Here is an 11,127-nt window from a genome sequence, read left to right as displayed (position 1 = left end):
CATTAAGAGAAAAATCATAGCTTAAAAATTGAAGTTGCATATCATAGGTTTGGAGTTACTATCATGCTCTCAAGAGTGTGGTGAATAATTAAAGGGCATTGCTTAAATGGAAAAGGTGGCTATTGGTAGTATTGAAAAAAAGAAGTTCTAGTTTATTTTACCAATTTAATGTTTTGAGGTACGACTCCCTAAATGACATTGTCATAGTATCACAATCACATGATGCACATGTAAATATGATATTTAATGTTTGATCTGGCTAAAAGGAAATTGGGGATTCAGTTTGGTCAACATATGGTAATTTCATACATGTGCATACCTATTTTTCAAAGTTTGAAGATCCTAATTAAAGTCTTATCTTTAACCTTTTATGGCTCTAATGTATTACTTTTGTACTCTAGCAATATTTGCATTAGCACGAGCTAGGAAAATTCATGGTTTGTAGCCTACTTCTATATATTTATACTAAACATACTTATAAAGAATAAATTGCATTAATATTGAATGAATGCACAAAATTTAAAATATTTCATTTAACAAAAATGTAGATTAAAAAAGAATTTTGATGGTAGGCCACTTGGAAAAAATGGTGCTAGCTTCTCCTTCACTAAAGAGGGTTGTCTTGTAGAGAGAGAGATAAAATCCTTTATTCACTATTTATTAGAAATGTCAATTTTCTAGGTTATTAGAACTTGGTATCTTGTTCAAACAAAAAATGTTATCTATGAACTTTTAATGGACTCTCAAGCATGTTGAATTCCTTTCAATCATGTAAAGATAGAGAAAATATTGTAGAATTAAGTTAAAATAAATTATTTTATGCAAGGTTAAAGGCAAGCCATCTATTTAGTTGTTTGAGCCTTGATAGCCTTTCACTTAAGCCTCAAAAACTAGATTTGTATTAGGTTCATTGTGATTTTTGACATTTTCATTTAGTGGGAGCCAACATTATCTTGTATATAAATGTCCTATCAAATGGCATTCATTGGATGGAATATTTTCGTGAGATATGAATGACCAATTTTCAAATTTGTTGCATTTTTTAGGTGTCTCGAACATAGGTCATATTAAAATCTTCAAATTTTCACCAAGACATTGTTGCATGTTGGGGAATTTTTTTAGTAAAAGAAGTGCCACTACCACATGTAGAATACCAAAAGGTTTTCCTACAAAGGTTATGACTTTTTGCATGCATTGGTCATATCCAAACCTTGTGAGAATATGCATGAATACTAGTCAAATTTGGTGGAAAAACTTTTGCACTAAGCTTTTAACATCATAGGCCCATTTAGAGGAAAAGAAGGACTTTGCTTAAGCCTATTCAACATATGCCTCTTTTAAATGAGAATCTGAGATATATGGATTGCAAAATTAAGAGTAATGTTGTATAATGCATTGATCTTTCCCTATTTAAAAAAACCTGCATAAAAGTTTACAAGGATATTTTAGCTCTAGCTTATCGATGTGTTTAATGTTGTAATAACATCTAATAATTTTTAATATCAATAAAAATAGTAGCTCTGAGGATTTGATCAAGAGCTGAGAAACCTCTATAAAAACTTATTTTCCTTGGAGCTCCCATAAAATGCACTTCAATCCACCTACTAATATCATGCTCAATACAACTTGTCTAGTGCATTGAAAGTGCAACAATTGCTAAATACCATTGGGTCACCTACTTTCAAGATAGGCACAATAATATTTTTTTGTTTAAATGTGAGAATTTCATTATGTTATAATATAATTATTTATATTGTAAATAGGTAGAACCACTCAAATGAGATTTTAAGTAAAATGCTTCAAATTGCCCTCATGACATATTCTGCCTAAAAGCTACCAAAATACATGTTCTCAAACTTGCTATGAAAACTAATTAACCAAGACATTGATGTAAAAATAGTTTTATTTTTGGCATCTGTAATTGTTCATAGCACTAAGCTTTTGACAGCATTCCATGCTAGCGAGAAAGCATGGCTTATTTGACTCTTCAAACCTAACAAATGTTGCTTCTGAGTAATGCTCTCATGAGTTGTTGCCTTATCTAACCATATTTGCACCTTCCTCTATAAGATCTAGGTGTTATCACATCTAAAATAAATGAAACAAAATTTTTCCTTCGAAATGACAAGGGACAAATGTCAGGACTACAGCCCCTAGGACTATAGGCCACTTAGTCATCAACCAATTTCTTAAGGGTACCTTCACCATTAACACTTTACACATGAGAAAATTTAGTTTGGGAAAAGGAGTTGCACTCTAGTGTTCGAAGTGTTTTTTGGATTTAAGAATCCACTTTTCAACTTGTTTTTAGGCTAAAAACTTGTTAAGAGAAGTATCTTTGATACATGAAAAGGCACAACAATATTTGCAATAGACAAAAATCCTTCACCCATGGTCCTATTGAACAAATGTGCCAATAAGGGTGCTAACACGTCTCAACAATAAACAAAATGTTCAATCACTAGACCATCATCATTTGGAGACACACAATTGGCGATTAGCATTATGCACCATGCTTAATATGAAGAAAATAGAGCATGTGGGCAATGCAACTCCATATGGATGGTTAAGTTATTAGGTTGATGGTGTTGCAAACTATTATCCATGCCTCTTGGGGATATACTGCCCTATTGTTCCATTATGTCATGTGCCAATGTTCGATAGTGCTCTCATATTCCTCTTGTAGATTAGGGACTCTTATTACTTTAGTAGGTTTGGTGTACAAATTTATAATATAAGTTGATAGAGAATATTGAGAGCTTCCTTGTGGCAAATTATTTTTAGATTACATTTTGTTATTTCCAACTAGTAGAGATTTTAGTTGTATTATGAAATGGTAAAGTCCAAACTCAAGTTCAATACAAACTTTTAATGCATCAAAATATCACACCATGTCACAAGCAAGTTTGAGAAGTAAAGTCCAATTCTTCCACACAAATGTAAGAGCACTTGGCCCAAGGGGTCTGTAGATAATTAAGAAATCGAAACATAAAATGGATTCTCATCTACACACAAAATCAATGAAAAGGGCCAATGAGACACTTGCATTGTCTTTTCTATAGGCTTATGCAACAAGATTCTTTTGAAGGAAATACCAACAATCCATTGAGCAAGCTATCATTTGTCATGACACCTCCTAAGCTGAGGTTATCACAATACATCCTTGCAAGGGATGTTGAGGAAGCCCAGTTTAGTGTCCAAGACAAAGTGAACAAATGATGGCTTGCTATTGTTGATGTACAAAGGCATACAACATTCTAATTACTAATGTTTTGATGTGTTTCAAGTTATAAAGGTTACGATACTCTAATTATTAGTGATGTGTTTTGATGATGCATGGTTGGCCAATTAAAATTAATACATGTTCCAAGGATGATCATGACATGCTAAAGCTCTAGTTTGGGCAAGCAATAATACTTGACACCATGGAATGTCCATCCAATAATGACATGTTGGTGATTACAGGATACAAGGAATTCTAGGTTCAAGGGTACCTTACATGAGGCCAAAAAATAATAAAGTGCATGCTTTTCATTTCAGACTTATGTAAATATAGTTAGTGCACGTAAATTTGTGCAAAAATCAAGGAACTTTTATCCACAATGTAAAATTCAAAACTATAAGAAAAGATCAAGGAAAACATGGAATGCCATTTGCAAGCTCCACTTCAATGGAATGAATACATAAACTTTGTGAGAAAAAAGCCTCGAGTGAGTCACTTATGACTAATGTACAATTTCTCAAAAACACACACACACACCCCTTTACAAGCATTATTCTGCCTTTATATGTGTTCTTATGAGTGGTTTTTTGTGCATGCTTGCATGCATTTTAATGTTAGCATTGATAATAAAACCTACTTAATATAATGTCATTTGAAGTTATTGCCACACAAAAAGACATGTGAACTTGCACATTTGAAACTATTAATCATTAAGTCTAGCACCTACTTATTGAAAGTATATTAGAAGATTGACAATCATTTAAAACCTAAAAGGAGTAAACATGGACATGCCAAAATTGTCTAGGAGCTTTCTTTACAATAGCCAACTATCGAGAGAAACATGACACTCTCTTGGTGCCAAAGACATGTTATTAATATTTTCAATGTAGACATCCTAGATGTGTCTCTTAGCTAGCTTCCTTGGACAACCCAACCATTTTAACTTAAACAACTAGATGTGTCGATTAGCAACTTTTCTCTACAATGGTCAAGTTTTATGCAAAAACATGACACCCTAATGCCACCATCAATGGACACATGCTAAACATTATTAATAGTTGACTTTCTCTACAATCACCAATTTTAAGAGGAAACTATGGCACTTCAATATCATAAGAAAACAAGAGCATATAATGTTTCTTCCCAGATTCATGAAGATGTAGTGTATGATAAAGGAAGTGAGCAAAAAATCATAACAATCCACTATACTTTGAAAGATAAACACTGAGGTATCATCAACATGTCTAACTTAATATTGTGAAATACTTGCCATGTGATTAGTAATATTCTCTACGTAACAAGGCAAATAACTATGATGGGTAAAGTAATGAGTCAAGTGTGCTATTATTTGGATGCATTGTACAAAATGGATGCATTCACTTGCTAGTTTCATGGGACATCACACACAAGTGTTTCATCATTATCCTCATTTTCAAGGTCCACATCTATAGTTCAGATTGCATTTGAGTCATGGTATGCATTATGAAAATAGGGAAAGTACTTGTCACATATCTCCTAATCATTCTGAATCACTATGCATGGGTGTCCACTATGTATGGCAATCCATGCAAAGTGAAGTCTCATCTCCAAGTCCAAGCACACATCCATTTGGAGGGCAAAAAGCCTCCATAAACAACATATGTGAGGAACTTGCTTGGTATTTCTTGCTTGTAGCAAGAAACACCAAGCACCACTCGTCATTGTAGGAAAAGGGTTGCTTGCTAGAAATTTCAATGATGGTTTAGAATTGATGAGAAAGTTCCATTTAGAGGTGAATGGTGGAAAGAAGTTAAGAAATTCAAAGCCAAGCACTTGGAGTGTGGATTATTCTATTATTGACTCACCCACAGGTTCCCATATGCTCCATGGAATAGACACTTTCAAGTATCAAGTCATCATTGAGAGTGGCAAGTGTGATCATGGATGACATGGTTTGGGTGCTTGCTATTTGTCTCTTGATGCTTTGGAATTGTGTAGAAAATGACATTATATGTACGGTTGGAGATAGGTCTCCAACGGTCATTGGAGAGTAGCCTTATTCCACCAAAACAAAATGTGGAGTCTCTTTAAAGTTAATTAAGTATTCTTTATGTTTCTTTTTTGGTTGTTGGCTTGTGTCTAACTATTTCTTATGTTTGCATAGAGTCAAATTTTAGTTACTAGCTTTCCATAAGATTGAAAAGATTCCAAAATATAATGTAAAAGCTACTTCAAAGGTAGAGACCACTAATCAAGTGATCACAATAGTACTAGTTCTTTATGTGTTGTAAAGTTGGTAGAGGTTACTAATTATTGATCACATATAATATGAAGATCTAACACAAGACACCATACACCATTACATGCCTTCATTTTGCAAAAACCGTACAACCACAGTTATGATCCCATGAGGGGTTTTGTAAGCATATTGAATGAAAATGCTCAAGTGGAACATCATGCATCTCCAGATGAGCCATGTTCTTGTGAGAGATGATGGCATTAGTTATCTATGCAAAGTCTACACTAAGAAAATCCCGTAACTATTAATTTGAGAATAGGAAAAACAAAGAAAGCCAAAAAAATAGAGCATTAGTTATCTATGCCTAAGAAAATCCCATAACTATTAATTTCAGAATAAGAAAAACAAAGAAGACCAAAAATTAAGAAAGAAAAAAATACTTATGTTGGAAGCATACCCTTGTTTGATCTAAACATTCTCTAAGACCAACACCATTTATGTTTTTTGCTTGTTTTTTGCCACTTTTTTAGCATTGATTTTGTTTAATTTCTCTTCCAAAATTTTCCATTTCTCCTCATCTAGATTGTCTTAAGATCTTGAAATTGATTTACATTTTCCTCTTGAGTGCCTAAGTTAAATCTCATTCTGTTCTTCTAAGCATTCGCCTCTTTTCATGTCCAGCCACCATAGACAATGTTTGTAATCCAAATTGGATACTATAGGACTATCATCACGATTATCTTCCCTACAAATTTGAGGATATGTACATACAATATGTAGGAAGAGAAATATTATTCAAGCCTTACAAATGTCTGATAAAGATATATCTTTTTCATTCCAAGTAATAATAACAAAAGCCTATCCGAGAAGATACAAATATATGGTAACAAATGATTTAAATACTTAGCTATTAGCAATGGTGTATTAAACTAAAAGAATATATCCAACAAAAAAACCAACATGTACACTCAATGAGAGGCATTTTGCATATTTGCATGTTTTGCTATAGGGGTAGCCATAAATATCTCCTATTGGAGAGGATGAAAGAGAACTTCTCTCCATTTCACAATGTCATGGAAATATTGATTGAATTTTAGCTCCAATAATGCAAGCTCAATTTTCTCTCTTTGACTATTATATCTAAATCACTTGCTTAAGTAATCTAGAAGTTTATTCTAGAAGTTGATCCATTGAAACTACCTTTGCTAGCCACAGAATATAAAAGCGATCACACACTTGCATCCTATAACTTTATCTCGCATTCTCATTAGCTGTAAGAAAAAAAGGAAAAAATGATTTCTTTTGCACAGAATACAAGAAATAGAATATATTTTTTCAATGGTTACTTTGAACTTTGCATCTTTAAGAGGAAACTTCCAAAAAAATTGAAACTAAACTTTACCCAAAGATGGAATCACACCAAAGTATGAAAATAAATGACCTTTCACCAATTTAACTTTAACCTCAACTATCAAGAATAAAGAAACCAAATACTCATGCAACTATCTACCGCTATCATCTTTCTATTGTAGGTTTTTGTGACCATCTTTCTTGCCTAACTAATTATTGCATCTTGTTCATTATTTGGAAAAGTAGAATATTTCTAGATGCCAACTCAAAATTAACTTTCTGATTACCCTAAATCAATTAAAAAAGAGATTCAAAGAGGACTCTTAATATCTTTAAAAATTACATAAAAGGGTCAAATTAAGTTAAAACAACCTAATGTACGAACAATGCACCGAAGACTTGTTCGAGTTAGAAGATATTGCACTCTCTTCCCCATAGTCACCTCCAGTACATGTATTTTTTGAATTGATTTATTCTCTTCTATGAGTCTATGTGCAAGTGGAGGTAATATGGCCTATTTAGGAAAATATGAAATAACGGTTTTAAAAAACATAAAAGACTTACAACTTGAATCCCTGCAATGCAACAACCAAAACCAAGTCTCTCTCCAGCTTTGGAGAAATTAGTTGTGCTTATACTCACAAGTATCTTGATTTGTTGTTTTTGTATAGCTCCTCAACCCCCTTAGTTCATTTTCCTTGCCACAATTTCTCTTCTCCTCCTTATGAACATGCATTGATGAATGAAAGCTTGGCATAGTTTTTATGCTTTCAATCCAATCCCACCATGCTATCTCCTCTTGAACAAATAACTTGCCATGCTATCTCCTCTCAAACAAAACCCTAGGTCAAATTTCCCACCTTCCAATCTAATAAATCACGACACAATCTCCTCTCAAACAAAACCTTAGCTTGGATATTATTCCATATATTAATTTGTTAACCTTTGGAATGTGGTTGAAATTGTCTATCTTATTATTATTATTCTTAACATATAGGAAGAACTTTATTGCTCAAACTATTTTTTCTACTTTAGTCTATGAAATGTTGCTCCTATCATTCACAATAGATACATGGTGTGCATGAGTAGAAACATGTTCTTCTATACTAACACAAGCCTTCTCCACTAGTACTTGTACGACACATGCACATGAAATCTACTCATTTGTATTGCATACTTAAAATCAAACTCATAAAGAATATAAAAACATGGGTGGGGGTGGGTCTATAGAGAGAGTCGTTAACAAGTATTGGTAACAATGCCCTTTTTCACCAATTCATGAAGCTAAACAATCACCAAGACATTAACATAAACTTTTTAAGGACAAGACACACTAAGGCCAGGACATCAAGTCCATGGCCAAGAATATAAAGTAGTTATCTTAACCCTTTCACCACTAAAAGTGGTCATAAAGGATCCTAAAAATGTCCCTATTATATCAAACATAAATCATATAACTGTTTTAGATTTTGGCAATATTTGCAAGATTTTGTTGAATGAAGGAAACATAATTCCATCATTCTTAAGCACATTCATTGCCTGAAGTAATCAAGTGGATTGAAAATACTAGTAATGGACATATGGCAAAAGAGAGGGTGATAATAAAACAACTTGGTCGGAAGATCATAACGTACTATCCAAATTTGTGTTTCTTGTGACTTTAGCATGCAAACCAAATTGAGTTTTTGGGCTTTCACCAAGTCACCTTCTTCCAACAAACATTGTGTGTTGCAAACTAATGGATGGAAACTCAAGTCCGTGGAATTGACGATAGAGAATGGCTTGTTAATGCTTCCCAAATAGGAAGTTGCTTCAAATTTTGAATTTGTAAAAAATACTATCATTGCACATCAAATTTTTTGTTCAAATTCTAGCGACTTGTCTTTTAAAGTAGCTTGCATAAGTGCAAGTGCTTATCACATGTACCATTTGCATACTCAACTTGGAAGAACCTTTGTTGTGCATGGTGCGATTACCAATGTGAATCCAACTTCATCACCTCCTAATTTTATCTAATCCACCAACATTGTGATTAGATTGCACAACTACCAAAGCATGTTCCTTGAGACGAACATTTGTAATGGTGAAAGAGATTATCCAAGTTGAAGAGTTTCCTAACATGTATAACAAGACAATTTTGTTTGAACTTCCTTATGCAGCTCAAGCTTCATTAAAGAGAATGGATTTGGAAAACAAATTTGATGGGCATGTATTATGACTAATGATATTTCTACCTATTGTTAGATAGAAAAAATGTGCAATGTAAAAATCCTCTTTGTTCGGGATTCTTCATGAACTATACCCTATTTTTCAATATTTAGTAATCTTGGAATGTTTCCTTTGCAACACACCTTCAACATGTGTTCTACTTGTCCGTGCACATTGTAACTTGTGTTTTTCCTAAAGAAGATAAAAAGAGGATAACTAGAGCAATTGTTCATTTGCACTATCATATGCTCCTTGTGTGAAAAGGTGTTTCTTGAATGGAAATAAAGGATGTAAAGGTTTGAGATTGTATTCAAAGAGGTGGACAAGGGAGATGAAAGTTTGTGCAAAAGACAATGGCAAAACACACAATGATGGAGTCAATTCTTTCCATTGCTCCTAATGTGCTACAGAAAATGATAGATGAGGAATTAGATGTGTTGTTTTGTAAGCTCACACTTACTCTTGATACTAGGAAAATTTCATGTGGATGGTTATGATGCTTTACTTCGGCTTTTAAAAAATATCTATAGATGACTATTTCCAAATCATGGTTTTTATTGGTCAACTTGAGTTCTCATTTTAGAGATGCCATGCTTTCAAAATGTCAACCCAAGGCCCAACAAGTGGTGTAACCTAATAAACAAAAATAATGCCTAAAGGAGAGCTTTCCAAGTGTTAGGTATCTTTTGATTTTGTGTGAAAGATGATAGATTGGAAACTATGGCTTACCATGTTTACACTCCACCTATACATGACCTACAAACAATTGCAATTGGAGACTATGTGGAAGGCACAAAGGTCTAAACTTTGTTTTGAGAATCACTTTACAAGGTGATGGAAAAGGATGTTTATCTCACAGTTATGTCTAGAGGATTTGTGGTCGATGGCATGTAATGAGAGATGTGTTCAATGTGATTCCAATAAAATAATTCCCATGAAAGAAAGGTAACATTCCTTGCATTGGGAGCAAAGCCTCCAAGATCACACCAAAAAGTATATTCTCCCTCATAATCAAGGAGATTTTGTAAGTGTTAACTTTGGAAAAATGCCTCCTTGAGAAAGTTGCTCTATGAAATTTGCTAAAAGATGAATTTAATAGATCAACCATGATTAATCTTAGAAACATTGTAGAAGAGCTGTAAGTATCAAAGAGGAGATTTTCATGTGATGGGGATGCAAGGAGTATGTGTAGGAAACAAAGAGCAAATATGCAACATCTAATAAGGGACAATGAATCCCATCGACCATATTATGTGAATCAATAAGTGTGTAAAACAAGCATTCTAAAAGGGTCTAAAATCATTTTATAAGAAGATAATTTGAAGACAATTCAATCAATTTAGAAAATCATTGTTGGTAGTGAGGTTAGATGTTAAGAATACCTTGAGGGGACAAAGGAAGAAGCATAATATGCTAATTGATCAAAAGGATAGTGCTGATTGACTCCAAGCTTTTCAATAAAAATCGATGTGTGCAATTGTAGATGGTTTTGTTTAAGCACTCTAGATTACAGATGAACACCATTTAATATAATTATTGAGAAGAGAAGAGTCTCCTAAGTAGTCTCCTTAAAAGTGGAAATTTGCAGGGGTTACAAATTTGACATCCATGGAAATAGAGGACCTCAAGTGAGCATTCAAGCTTACAATATTAACTACCAAGAGAGCAATGCTAGTTGATATGGATAGCTTGGATGTACATGCAAATGATCTGGATGTAAGGCCACTACATCTTGGAGATAAACTAGCTGTTTTGACCAACGTTCTAACAAAAGAATGAGTGCAATGAATGAACTTTGCTTCTCAAATGTATTGTGCTATACATAGCAAGAAAGCTATAAAAAAAGGTAAACATGCAGAGTTTCTTACATCTTCTAAAGGTAGCCAAAAAAATGGAGACATATACAATTCCATTATGTAGTCGTGAGGACTTTTAGATCCAAGTAGAGCAGTGAAGAAAGTCTATCCATGCAAACACCTATATTACATATTCCCAAAGATATTAGCTTTAGTGCAAGCATACACAAGCTTGTGCATATGATTGCATTGACTAGCCATAGTTGTTATTTGTACATAGACAAAGCAACATTGTCTATTTAAATTTCACTACGATTAAAAGTAATTGTAAT

This window comes from Lygodium microphyllum, chromosome 16, assembly GCF_053477565.2.
Source record: "Lygodium microphyllum isolate KBCC chromosome 16, Lygodium_microphyllum_v1.1.10, whole genome shotgun sequence".
Lineage (NCBI taxonomy): Eukaryota > Viridiplantae > Streptophyta > Polypodiopsida > Schizaeales > Lygodiaceae > Lygodium > Lygodium microphyllum.
This window is presented reverse-complemented; position numbering follows the sequence as displayed.